Source organism: Chenopodium quinoa, unplaced genomic scaffold (assembly GCF_001683475.1).
Source record: "Chenopodium quinoa cultivar QQ74 unplaced genomic scaffold, ASM168347v1, whole genome shotgun sequence".
In the NCBI taxonomy this organism is placed as follows: domain Eukaryota; kingdom Viridiplantae; phylum Streptophyta; class Magnoliopsida; order Caryophyllales; family Amaranthaceae; genus Chenopodium; species Chenopodium quinoa.
Genome location: NW_018743405.1, coordinates 3,478,804 through 3,493,693, shown reverse-complemented (window position 1 = coordinate 3,493,693; position 14,890 = coordinate 3,478,804).

Here is a 14,890-nt window from a genome sequence, read left to right as displayed (position 1 = left end):
AGGGTAATAATTAAACATGTGATGGTTAATTATTCAACCAAGAATTACAAAGAGTTGTAATCAGTAAAGAGTTAACTCACCTTGAAAATGTAATAGTTGATGGTAGGGCCAAAGTCCAGTCAATTATTGCACAAATAAAGGATCTTGGAATCATTCTATTCAATAGGGATCAATTAAATTGAATGAATGTTTTAAAGTTACTAGTATTATAATCGCTTATGGTACTTTAAAAGTTTATTAAACATAATTATTGAATTTTGCCTCGTTTTGTTTTTGTTTGTAGATGAATAACTTATACGACAACACGATTTTACCAATGAAACTTAACTTAAGGCTGAATCTCAGAAACTTCAGGGAATGGGAAAAGGAGTTGAGAAATGTTCTCACAAGCCATGGGCTTGAATCTCGTTTATACATTCCTGTTGAGAGCAAATACACAGAAAAGTATGGAGTTGAAAGACATGCTGAAATTGTTTCAGCTGCAGAGAAAATCAGAGAGCTCATTTTAGAATCTATTCCAACTTGTTAGAAAAGAAGATTCAGGCACTATGAGCTAACCATATTGTACAAATGTCTTCGTGCTATCTGTCGAGGTGGCATAGGAGCACTAGGTAGTGGAGGCATAAATGATCAAAATGTAAGAGAGGTTGTTAACTCGATCCCTCAGATTTACTATTCCTGGACTGACGGTGTAAGGTATGAGGCTTACAATGTCCATTGTAAAATAATGGCTAAAAGACTCATGCCTGGTCAATCAGTAAGGACCCATGTAAGGGAATTGATTGAAATGTTCAATCAAATGGATGTCCTTGGGAAACCGATCGATGATGACTCTGCTCATGATATTATTTTGTTCTCACTCCATGATGGTTTTGACATTGTCAAGCTCACTCATAATGATGAGGGATCTTCGGTGACATTGATTAATATGTTGCTTAACCATGCTGAGGAGTTCCTGAAGAGGAGAGGAAGTGAATGCTTCTTTTGCGGTAGTTGGCCATGCCATACACCAGGGTGTCCCCACTATACACCAGTGAAAACTGAAGATAAAGAGTTACTTGATGTTTTCGTTGTAGAAATTAATCTTACTTCATCTTCCACTTGGGTATTTGATACCGAATGTGGTGCTCACATCGTTAATAACGTGCAGGGCTTGAAAGAAAGTAAGAAGTTGGCAAAAGGGGAAGTAACGCTTCGAGTAGGAAATGGAGCAAAAGTTGTTGCACTTGCTATTGGAAGCTATCATTTAAGACTTCCCTCTGGACTTATTTTGGTGCTTAATAACTGTTATTATGTACCAACAATAACTAAAAACATTATTTCAGTTCATGTTTTAGATTCTGAAGGATTTTCATTTGAAATAAGAGACAAGTGTTGTTTTATTTCGAAAGAAAATATGTTATATGCCAACGCCAAATTAATTAATGGTTTGTATGTATTAGAATATACAACCCATGTCTACAATATTGATCATAAAAGGCAGAAAACAGATGGTTCAAACCCAACTTACCTATGGCATTGTAAGCTTGGTCACATAAACCTAAAGCGCATCCAGAAATTACATATCACTTCTTTCTTCATTTGATTATGAATCATTTGAAAATTGTGAGTCATGCTTGCTTGGGAAAATGACTAAGTCACCCTTCACGGGTATAGGTGAAAGAGCTAGTGATCTTTTGGGACTCATACATACGGATGTGTGTGTACCAATGAGTTCAAAAGCAAGGGGTGGGTTTAACTACTTCATTACTTTTACTGATGATTTAAGTAGATATGGTTATGTCTACTTAATGAAGAACAAATCGGAATCCTTTGAAAAGTTCAAAGAATTCCAAAATGAGGTACAAAACCAACTTGGGAAGACGATTAAAGCATTACGATCAGATCGTGGTGGTGAATATTTAACCCAAGAATTTGATGAACATCTGATTAATTGTGGAATAATTTCACAATTAACTCCTCTAGGAACGCCACAGTTGCATGGTGTGTCAGAAAGGAGGAACAGGACTTTACTTGATATGGTGAGGTCCATGATGAGCTTTACTGATCTTCACATATCATTTTGGGGATATGCATTAGAAACTGCTGCCAGAGTACTAAACAGAAGCCCGTCCAAAGCAGTTGAGAAGACACCATATGAGATATGGACTGGAAAAGTTCCAAAGTTTTCGTATCTCAAGATTTGGGGTTGTGAAGCCTATGTAAAACGTTTACAAGGTGATAAACTACAACCTAAATCAGACAAGTGTTTCTTTGTGGGCTATCCAAAAGAAAAAAAAGGGTATTACTTCTACAATCGCGAAGATAACAAAGTGTTTGTTGCTCGCGATGGTGTCTTTCTAGAAAAGGAATTCCTATCTAGAAAGCCAAGTGGGAGTAAAGTGGTTCTCGAAGAAATTCGAGACGAGCAACAAATGGATGTGGATAACACCACATCAGAGGCGAGGGCGCATGAGTCGATTGATCATGCGTTGGAGCAAGCTAATTCGACTAGCGAGACTCCTATCGTCCCACTTGAACCTAGTTCTTGCGAAAATCTTCAAAGAGTTGGAGATAATATTTCTATTGTTGCTCTTACCCCACGTAGGTCTGCCAGAATCAGAAACAATCAATTTTTTGAGGTTCTGATAACTGAGGATTTTGAAATCTTCTTACTGGAGAATGAAGAACCTACTACCTACAAGCAAGCTTTGGCGAGCCCCAACTCAGATAAATGGCTTGAGGCCATGAAGTCTGAAATGGAATCAATGTCTGAAAATGAAGTGTGGACCCTAGTTAACTTGCCTGATGGGGTAAAACCTATTGGTTACAAATGGGTTTACAAAATTAAAACAGACAAGGATGGAAATGCCTACATCCATAAAGCAAGACTGGTTGCAAAAGGTTACAGACAGATTCATGGTATTGACTATGATGAGACCTTTTCCCCAGTATCCATGCTTAAGTCCATTCGGATTCTTCTAGCGATTGCTGCATTTTTCGATTACGAAATTTGGCAGATGGATGTCAAAACCGCCTTCTTGAATGGGTTCTTGACGGAGGAAGTGTATATGATATAACCTGAGGGTTTTGAAGATCCAGAAAATCCTAGAAAGGTATGCAAACTTCAGAAATCCATTTATGGATTAAAGCAAGCATCCAGGAGTTGGAATCTTCGTTTTGATAAAGCAATCAAACAGTTTGATTTTATCAAAAGTGAAGAGGAACCTTGTGTATACAAGAAGTCTAGTGGGAGCAGCATTGTTTTCCTAGTCTTGTATGTAGATGACATACTACTCATGGGAAATGACATACCAATGCTTGAGTCAGTCAAGGAATGGTTGAAGAGTTGTTTTTCCATGAAGGACTTAGGAGAGGCTGAATACATATTGGGGATCAAGATATATCGAGACAGATCTCGAAGGATGATTGGATTAAGTCAAGAAACTTATATTGATAAGGTTCTTGACAGGTATTCCATGAAAGACTCTAAGAGAGGATTTCTTCCCATGTCTCATGGCATTACGCTCAGTAAATCTCAATGCCCTAACACGCCAGAAGAGATGAGACGTATTGTTGATAAACCTTATGCTTCAGCAATAGGGTCAATCATGTATGCCATGATATGTACGAGGCCGGATTTTGCATATGCTCTGAGTATGTGTAGCAGGTTTTAGGCAAATCCAGGAGAAGCACACTGGACAACTGCCAAGAACATCCTTAAGTACTTGAGAAGGACTAAAGGAATGTTTCTAGTATATGGTGGCGAAAATGAGTTGGTTGTCAAAGGTTATACTGATGTGAGTTTCCAAACAGATATAGATGATTTCAGATCACAATCTGGATACATTTTCTGTCTGAATGGAGGAGCAGTGAGCTGGAAGAGTTCGAAGCAAAGCACTGTCGCAGACTCTAAAACAGAATCAAAATATTTAGCTGCTGTTGAAGCAGCTAAGGAAGAAGTTTGGATTAAAAAGTTCCTAACTGAGCTGGATATCAAACCAAGTGCTCAAAAGGGAATCGAGTTGTATGTGATAATAATGGCGCCATTGCTCAGTCAAAGGAGCCTAGGTCACACTTCAAATCCAAACATGTAGAGAGGAAATATTACCTCATTCGAGAGATCGTTGACATGGGAGATGTCAAGATGTGAAAAATTCATACGGATGAGAACATTGCTGATCCACTTACTAAACCCCTTCCACTTCCAAAGCATGAGAAACATGCTAGTGAATCTGGATTGAGGCAAATGATGTAATTAGAAGTTGTATTTATTTTTGGAGAAAAATAATTTACATATGTAATACATTCATTTGCAGAATTGTGTTTAATCAGAAATTTTATTATTTCTCTTATTTAATGATGGTTTTCAATATTAAATAAAATGTCCAAAATAATTATGGATTGATGGGCTCATCAGGTTGATGACCTGGTGAATGAAACCCCACAGGTGAACAAAATCCATATATTATTTAAAGTTCCTAGTTTAGAATCATTAAATTGGACATAAATGATTTCTAATAATGGACTAGCATGTAAGATTGATTGGATAGCGCAGTTTCATGGGCTATAGGAGCATAATGAGGCTCGGTCAATCACATGGATATGCATGAATGATGCATGATCGAACTATCGACCTACTTTGAAGTTCAAGTATAAAACTTCCGGATATATTAGTGGATTCCTTTGACATGAGTGGAACATTGATTTCATTAAATGGATGTCATAGCTGTGGTACACTCAAACGTCTGTCCGTAACTGGAGATTATAAAGGGTGTTTCCCGATTATTTCAGAAATTGAGTGGGAGCCTTGGTTGCCACAAGATTGAATTGAGTCTACCTACTTAATTAGTAATGTGTCTTGGCCTCTTGAAGAGGGAGAATTCAGAAAAATGCATGGCCGTGCTCTAATGGATTACATAGTAATAATTTGTTTTGTAATTCTCACTCAGTTTTCAAGAAAATATTTGTAGATTAATATGATCACGACATGAGATGCAATCATATTATCAAATCGACACACATTGACTTAAGGAATTTGAATATTGCGCACTTGTCTCAGACAAGTGGGAGATTGAAGGAGTTATGTCTTCGATAAGTGCAATTACTAGATATATCAAGGATCACTATTATGGAGATAATAAGTTCATTCTATAGGGTCGTCAATGTTTGGTGCTAGATATGACAATTGATCTTTGGGCTAGCTTAATAGCCCAAAGCCTTATAGAATGGATCCTACAAGGTCACACATAAGAGTATTGGGTTAAACAAGTTAGAGGCCCATTATTGGGCCTCATGAGTTCATGACATACCATGTTGATGATTGGGCTTGGATAGTTAGAAGAGTCTAATGGGTTTTGGACTTGACATGGTTTTATTTCTAGATATGATCTATAAATATAAACCATGCCTAGGGTTGCAGAATAGAACAATTGACATACAGTAAATTGTCACACAAGCAACCAAGCATCCCAAAACCCTAATTCTCTCTCTCTCTATTTCGGCCCTCTCTCTCTCCTCCCTGTCCGTACGGCTCTCCCTTGTGGGCGGCGCGTGTGGTGGTGCGTGGGTGGTGGTGTGGTGTGTTCGTGACTCGGATCTCCGTTGAAGGTTGATTGAAGCGTTCAGTCACAACTAACTAGCATTAGTGGAGGTTTAATCCGTGCTCGTGGACTAAGTAGAGGAATCACACGTGGGGTTCTTGTTCTCCTTATTGTTCTTGCTCGATCACTTGTGGAATCACGCTTCAAAGGTATTATTCTTACTCTTTATGTGTTGTGCATGAGATCCTTGGTTAGGTGTTATATGAATATGATTCACGATTATTTCCGCTGCGTAGTACCTATAATCCCCTACAAGTTGAAAGTGTTGGTGGTGTCCCAAAAGAACTCCACCAGAGCATGGACTACATGGTGACCCCCGCTGGAGGAAATCATGGCCTCTGAGGTTTCAAACAGTGCAGTCAGTCCGCAAGACTCCCATAGAAGTCTCGTCTCGTCATCTTTAGCGATGTACATCTTGTATAGGTCGCCCAAACCGTCACAACAAAAACCGTGACAACGTGTCCTCCCAACTGTGACGCCCTGTCTCACCCTCTCAGAGATATGATGGATGGGAGAGAAGTACAAGGTCTGCTCATCCCACTCAGGGAGCCGGCCGAGCACAGTGGACGGATCAGCGTCGTCCTCTACAGGCTCATGCTCCCGTCGAACGTCTCGGGACCGTGAACCAGAGCCTCGTTGTCTAGCCATGCTACATTGTGCAGAATCATTATAAATTAAGGTTCTATAGTATCTAAGGTTCACCTAGCCGCATGATACTATGTTCGCAAAAAACAGACTACATAGTACTAAAACAGAGCACAAATTCAAATTGAGCATACATGGCATTTTTCAAGAAATCAAACAATTTCTTGCAATACTATAGTAATTATTGTGACAAATTGGACAAGAATTTCTAGCAAAAACATCAAGAACAAGCCACATTGTCTTCCCAGCCTTAAGAGGTTCAACAATGGTGATTTGTTCGTTTCTTCACCAAATTGAGTCAAACAAGTCTCAAATTACTCCCAAAGCAATATATAAACATAATAAAGCAATTTCATGGCATAAAATTTTATAAACAAAGAGAATTAAGCAATTCTAATTTCGAATTTCCAAGATATTCGTGAACACATGCATGCAAAATTCATTAAAACCGACGTGAGTTTGAAGGAAACTTACATAGATTGGGAAAATGGATGGAATAAGCTTTGATTTGCAACAAATTTGAGCGAATTTGGTTGAGAAACGAGCAAGAACGAGTGAATTGAAGTTCTGAGAATTCTCGAAGCCGAAACGCGAGCAACAGCAGTAGAAATGAAGAAGAGAAGGGTATTTAAGGAAAACCCGACTCTAGCGCCAAGCGTCAGACCTTGGCGTCAGTCGATAAGGCTTAGCGCTTGGCGCTAGTACCAGCGTCTGTCGTTACAGCCAAATAGCGGCGCTAGCGTTATTTCAACGGCGTCAGATTTCTCATCCACTCAATACGGTTGTTCCTACCTTGTGCAATATGTTTTGGGGTTGCTTGGTATACCAGTTAGCCCCTCTAAGCAATTTGACACGATTTTTTGTAATCAGCTTGATTACAATTACATAAAGTGATCGACCTGATGAAAGACCGTCTCACTTAGCTTAAAGCGCCTAAGCATTGGCTCACCGCAAAAGTCACCGACATACTGGTTCATTCAGAAAGGCACCGACATACTGGTTCATAATTCAGCAGAAGGCACCGACATACAGGTTCACAAGCAGCAAATACGCCAACGTACAGGCATAACGGAAGCAAAGTTCAAGCGAGCTTTTAAAGATCTAAAAGCGTGGGTCTTCGGTAATTTTCTTTGAAATATTATCGCAACAAATGAGAATAGCTTCAAGCGAGGATATCTTCGGCAGTGTTCCCTAGCTTGCAGAGGGTTGTCACAAACAACTGGAGGTCGTTTCAAGAGAAGTAATCTTCTATGGGGTTCTCTAGCTTGCAGAAGTCTATCATGGCGGAATTGGAGGCAGTTACAAGCGTAGCAGTCTTTAGGCGGCATTCTCTAGCTTGTAGGACGTCGTCAAAAATACAAGAGTACAGAAATACAAGAATGCAGCAGAGACGTGTGTTCAACGGTGCAAGATACGCGTTTCTTAACACTTTTATCTGTTTAACTAACGCTAGTTTGCAGGCATTGGCGTTACAAGAATGATTTAGGATCGCAGAACGTTCTGAATCATTCTCCGTCCCTATCGATACTTTGACTTTTGTTTTCGAAACCTGCGTTTCTCCAAACTCAATCAAAGTGGGGGCTTCTGTAGACACCCATTTGTGTCTCCCCAAAACCAAACCCGGTGATGAGTACCTTTCACGTCGAATCATAATCGAATGAAGTGAAAGTGTGGAAATTTAGTGTTGCAGATAGTTTTAATTTCTTTTCTTTTCTCTCTGTTTTTGAAAACCTATTTTAAGAAAACAGCCAATCCAGTTTGGTTAGTCCATGATATGGGTCCAATAGTAGTGTAGTTGGATAGGGCTTGAAAAGAGCTTTCCAACGATATATTATAAGCCCAATTCCGATAAATATTGAGGAAGTTATGGCCAAATTACTAAACTGGGCTTGGGTTGAGCCTTATATGCGGCCCAATGATCTAGAGGAGGGCCTAATATAGATTTATCATTCCTAATGTAATTAGGAATGGTTTTAGTCTTCTAAATTCTTCCAGAAGGTTCTTTTCATTCCTAATTCGATTAGCATTGATAAATTGACTTTTGTTGACTTTTTAGAGTTTTAATCAGAATAAAAGAATGTTTTTAAGGAAAATACGATTTTATCCTCCTGTAAGATTAATTTCTATATGATTTTAGAAAACACATCAATAATTTAATTAGCGCCTGGCGCTAATGTCAGCGTCTGGCGCTAACCTCGTTTTTGCGCGTCAGAACTCTGTTTCGATTTTTTATCTTTTTGGCTGATTTTCTCTATAAATAGTCTTCTAAAAACTCCGTTTTCATTCACCAACTCTCATCAAGAAATTCTTGATATCACCTTCTCTCTTTTCTAAACTATCCTTTTCTCAAATACAAAATTCTGCACTCACAAGACTTAGATACACCTAGTCATATTCGAAGTTGTTTTCGCCCTAGACGTGAAAGGTTTTAATTTCTGAGGGTTTGGTCCCAAATCTCTCTTTCAATTATTTAATTTAATTGTTTGATTATTATTTCCCTTGAAGTTACTAACGTGTGTATTTTGTTATTAGAAAGAGGTACGACGAATCCAAGTAATTATTTTAATGGTTTTTATTGATGTTATTATGTAGAAATCATGCTTAGGTTGTTATTATGATTCCTAGTATCATGTTAGGATGTTTTCCTTAATTTGATGTTTAGGGTGACAACAATAAATTCCTAGTATCATATCTAGGGTAACTTTAATATCAAGTATGATTAAAAGTATGATGCTTCCTATGTTCTTCCTAATATTTATGATTTTTAGTATCATGTTAGGGTTAAAGCTTTGATTTTTATTGTTTAGTGACATGCTAGGGTTTGTTATTAATCTTGTTAGTATCATGCCTAGGATCTTGCTATTATTATGCTTTAACATGATTTATGATTATAATTTTATGATGATGATGATGATGATGATGATTATTATTATTATTATTATTATTATTATTATTATTATTATTATTATTATTATTATTATTATTATGTTGCTTGATTTATTGTTATTGCTTGATCACACCTTTTATGCATGTTTAAAGGGAATTAGTACTTGTAATCACGCTTAATGAGATAATTAATAATCTTATTTAGGGTTAATATGATTATAATTCAAGTGATCGCCAATAATAGATTTATTTGTACATTATATTTAACCAACATAGATTAAACAGGTTTAGGGTAAACCTATTGATTGCATATTAGTCAGAAAGCGCACATGGATACGATCAGAATAAAGTAGAGGCCTATTATTAGGGCAGGTTCAATCTCTTTTAGGTTGGATTTGTACCTTCATCCCCGAACTACTTGTCATGGTTCAAGACCTATTGGAGTTGACGATCTCTTGGATCGTTAAGGGGTGTAACCTTCACCCTATGAACGGTTTACAAGTTCCTAAAACTTGTTGGCGACTCTTTTGCTCTATCCTCTTTCCCTTTGGACGCCACCGTACTTTAGTGTATGGTCACAGTGGGGTTCAAGTTTGGGATAATGCTTGAAATATTCCCTACAATTATCAAACGAGGTGAATTGTGAAAGGGTCTCGTGAATCTCTCTGTTTTTATTTTTTTAATAAAAATAGTTCTTTATGTTTTCGAAAATATTTCTTTTTGTACCCTGTTTATGAAAAAATTCAGTCCAGTTTAGTTTGGTCCATTATATGGGTCCAATAATTGTGAAGTAATATGGGGTTTGAAAAGAGCTTTCTAACAATATATTATAAGCCAAATTTCGATGAATAATGAGGAAGTTATGACCAAAATACTAAACTAGACCCAAACCAGATTTTATGTACGACCCAATGATCATGTGAAGGGTCCATTAATTATTATTCCTAAAGTCATTAGGATTTACTTTAGTCTCTTAGAATAATCTAGAAGGCTCTTTTAAGTTCTAAAGCGATTAGGATTAATAATTATATTTTTATTTGAAATAAAACAAGTGTTTTTAAGGATTAAATCTGATTTTAATTAATGATAAAGTACGGACTCTAATTAACCCAATTATATTGGAAAATGGACTCCTTATGGAATTTTATTGTACAACACCTGTATGGAATATTATCGTACAGCACCATCATGCTGCGTTAAGCCTATCGCCTTGCTACAGTCGTTGTGCGACAGAGTTGTCGCGTCACGAAAGCTTTGTTGCGTCGCGATGGAAGCGGTTTTACTCCAATTTAGATTTGACTCTTTTTTATCTTTTTCGGATGATTTTTCTCTAAAAATAGGGTCGTCATTCCCCGTTTTCAATTCACCAACAATCACCATCTCTCTCTAAGCTAAAGCTTATTCTTTCTCTCCCTCTCTCTCTCTCTTGAATTCTAAGCCTAGCCTTTTCAAGATACATCATACCTCATTCACGAGACTTAGATACACCTACCCAAGCTCGAAGTTTTCTTTGCCCTAGACGTGAAAGGCTAATAATTTATGAGGGTTTGGTCCCAAATCCCCATTTCATTTATTTAAATTAATTGTTTGATTTAAAATTTTATTGAAGTTTACTAACATGTGTATTATTTTAATAGAAACAGATACGAGGCATTAAAGTAAGTAATTAGATTACTTCTTAATTATTCTTTTGACATAGAAAGCTTGCTAAGATTTTATTAATTCCTAGTGTCATGTTAGGATGCCTTTATTGTTTTCTAGTATCATGTTTAGGGTGCTTCCTATCTTTAATATCATGGTAGTATCATGTTTAGGGTGCTTCCTATATTTAATATCATGTTAGTATCATGTTAAGGTTAAAGCTTTGATTTTTAGTGACATGCTAGGATTTGTAATTGATCTTGTTAGTATCATGCCTAGATTCTTGCTAATATTATTATTATGCTTTGATGATGATTTATTACTATGATGATGATGATTGTTGTGTCTATATTATTAGACATGTTGCTTGATATTATTGTTATTGCTTGATTACTCATTTCCTGCAGATTTAAAGGGAATTTGTACTTTAAATCACGATTAGTAAGATAATTAATAATTTGATTTAGTCTAATATGATTTTAATTCAAGTGATCGCCAATAATAGATTTATTTGTGCATTAATAATCAACCAACATAGATTAAACAGGTTTAGGATTAACCTAATGATTGTATGTTAGTCAGAAAGTGCACATGAATATGAAAAGAATAAAGTAGAGATCTATTGTTAGGACAGGTTCAATCTCTTTTAGGTTGGATTCGTACCTTCATTCCCGAATATCCAATCATGGTTCCAGACCACTGTAGAGTTAGCGATCTCTAAGATCGTGAAGGGGTGCAACCTTCACCCTGTGAACAATTTACATGTTCCTAAAAGTTGTTGGGGACTCTTTTGCTCTAGCTTCCTTCCCTTTGAAAACCATTACGCTTTAGTGCATGATCACAGTGGGGCTCAAGTTTGAGATGTTTAAAATATTCCTTACAATCTTGTAAAATAGATATGCAATCATAGTTTATGTATGTTATGAATGACTTTTGGAACTAGGTGAGCACTTCTAAGCCAGATCAGTGGGTACAATATAACCTTCATCAAGTAAAGAATATTAAATTTTATCAGCTTCAACATGTTTGATAGTTTAATAACACATGATTAGAATAGAAGAGGTTTTCGGTATTATTGGATAAAACTAACCATTGATGTTAACATGACTCTAGGAAAAGTGTAAATGAGATATTAACCACACGCAGCATGATTTTGTTGAAATCGTGATATTAAGGCTAATTGACATTGAAATAAAGCTAGCTTAGCTTTATAACCACATTCCATTCAATCAAGAAACCCAAAATCAAAGCAATAACTATATATTAAAACAAACACCGAAAAAAAAAAAGAAAAAAAAAAAACCTAGCCTCCTCTCTCCTAAACTTTAGCCTCCATTGTCAATTTTGAAGGGGCTTTCATCGGATTTCACCGGTGGAAAGCCCCAATCTTTATTTTCTTTTAAGTTTTTTGTTTCTTAGGTTACAATAATGTCTCCGTCGAAAGAAAGGGTTTATCTCCTTCGAAAGACAAGGTTTTTTCGATCTCCTTCGAAAGACAAGGTTTTTCGGACTCCTTCGAAAGACAAGGTTTTATTTGCGCTTAATTTGATCTCTGGTTGTGCGGGGCTACTATTGATTATGGCTCGGATTCGGGTTACGGAATCAACACAAGAATTTACTTTCTCACAAAATTGCGAAGCGGCGACGGATCCACTCAAAAAGTTGTATGAGACAATGAACTGAGAATGTGCCGAATTGTTATATTTATGTATTTGGATTCTTAGCCCTTCCCCGATTAATTCTTGTTTGATTTTGTTAAATTCGTTTTCATTATCGTTAATCGTCAATTGTAGATGTCGTATGGCTATTATTAATGAAATTTAATGTCCTTTAGGACTTCTTTCAAAAAAAAAAAAAAGCTAGCTTAGCTTTAAACAGTACAACCAAAAGAAAACTACCTTTTGATAAAATTATCATACTACCTATATAGTTGATTGAGTACCTTGGATAAATACTCCATTTGTGCTATTCAAAAAAAAATTCCATTTGTCTAGTCTCTTTCAGAGTATATTTGGTTAGTGTATTTTAAAGGATTTTAACAGATTTGGTTAAACCATTACCGTTATTGAATGTTTGTTTAGGAGATTGGTAACAATTATCGTTTAGGAGATATGGTAATAATTACCGTTGCCTAAGGGTAAGGGATTCCACTCATTTGTTACCACACTAAAACCTAAGGTAACAAATACCCTTACCCTCCTCAAACATAAATTGATTCCATTCCATAGTTAAACCAAACAAATAAAAAGGTAATAGTTACATGATTCCTTTCCTTCCTCTTATTTGTTTCCTTTTCACTTCGTTTCCATTTTTCAAACCAAACACCCCCTCGTTGGGTGTTGTTGCCCGTAATAACCGTGGTGAGGTGTTGTTTTCTGCTTGTAGAAGGCTGCGTGCTTGGTGGCAGGCTGATGTTGCAGAGGCCAAGGCTGTGGTTATGGCAATTAAACTAGGCGCAACTTTGGCCTTGACAAAGTTGTCATTGAAACAGACTGCCAAGTAGTTACTAACCGCTTATCTAAAGGAGCCACTCACCTCACTGACTTGGATGCGCCTCTTTCTGATGCTATGAGATTAAGCTCCTCCTTCACGCATATAAGCTGGTCCCATGTTCGACGCACAGGAAATAAAGTAGCTCACAACCTTGCTAAGTATATTCCTTTTGATGTTGTGTAAATTTGGGAAAGTTGTGTGCCTAATGATGTTTCTGCTTATGTACTCATGGATAAGCTTATTAGTGAATGATTAAGTCTTGTGCTCCCTTTCAACAACAACAACAACAACAACAACAACAACAAATAAAAAAAAAAAAAAAAAAAAAAAAAAAAAAAAAAAAAAACCTCAATGTCAGTCCATTCTGATTAGGCGTTCATTTGCTTACTATATGATCTTGCTATTCTTGATAGGCTGTGACATGTGTAAATTAACTTAATAAAAAAAATTACCTACTCAACTAATTATGTTCACTTGGGATCATTTTGAGGGATTGGGTATAAAAGTCGAATTATTTAAAAATAAACCAAAGGTGGGATTATTTTGTACGAACGCCGCAAAGTTGGGATTATTTTGGGCAATTTTTCCTAATACAAAAAAATAATATTTGAATAGGTACCAAAAATCTGAGTTTAAATTCTTCATAATTTTCAATGGTACAAAAATTCAAAATTTCCCAATATTAATCTATTACATAATTGTAATGAACCAAGCAATTATCTTCTTTTGGTAACATGTTTTTTTTAAAGGAAGTAAAATTTTGAAACAATCTTTTAAAAATGACATAAGTGTAATTTATCCATCTCGGTTACATAATCATCAATATCTGAATTATGTACTCGCTTCATAGCTTTTTTAAGTGAAATATTTTTTACTTTTTTGCACTATTTACTTAATCCACTTTGACTAAGGGCCTGTTTTCATACGTTTATTTTCAATTCAGCTCTAATAAGTTCAGTTCAGTTCAGCTCCTAATTTCCTTCTCTTATAAAATATTCATTTCAGTTCAGTTCAACTAAGTTCAGTCAATGAGAACATGCCCTAATATATATATATATATATATACACACACACACACACACACACACACACACACACACTACATCTGTAACATATTATGTGCAATTTTGGAATTATTTATACCTCACAAATAATACCTAAAAATTGCACATAATATGTAACAAAGGTAGTACAAAGGAGTATTAGTAATAAAGGTGTCAATTTGAATAATTGGATGGAGTTTGGGTTGATCCATGATGGGTCGGGTTTATTCAGATCGGATATATTCGGTTCAAAATTACCTTTTTAACCCGGGTTAGGTCGAATCAAACTCAGGTCAAGATCTATCGGGTCTAAATCGGGTTTGAGTCGGGTCTACTTCAAATTGTTTCATATTCGGTTTGGATATATTCGAATCGGGTTCAAAATAAGTTTGACCGGGTTAATTTTGGGTTGATAACTATGGATCGGGTTGGTTCCGATTCGATTGATTTCAGTATTCTTAAGTTTGATTTTGCTTAATAAAGGTTGACTCATCTTTTTTTTCAATTCCAATTCACGTACTTTTCGTGTTTGGTTGAATTTTGGTTGAGTTGACCGAATTTAATATTCAAATAAATACATATTTAAAATTAGAATAATCA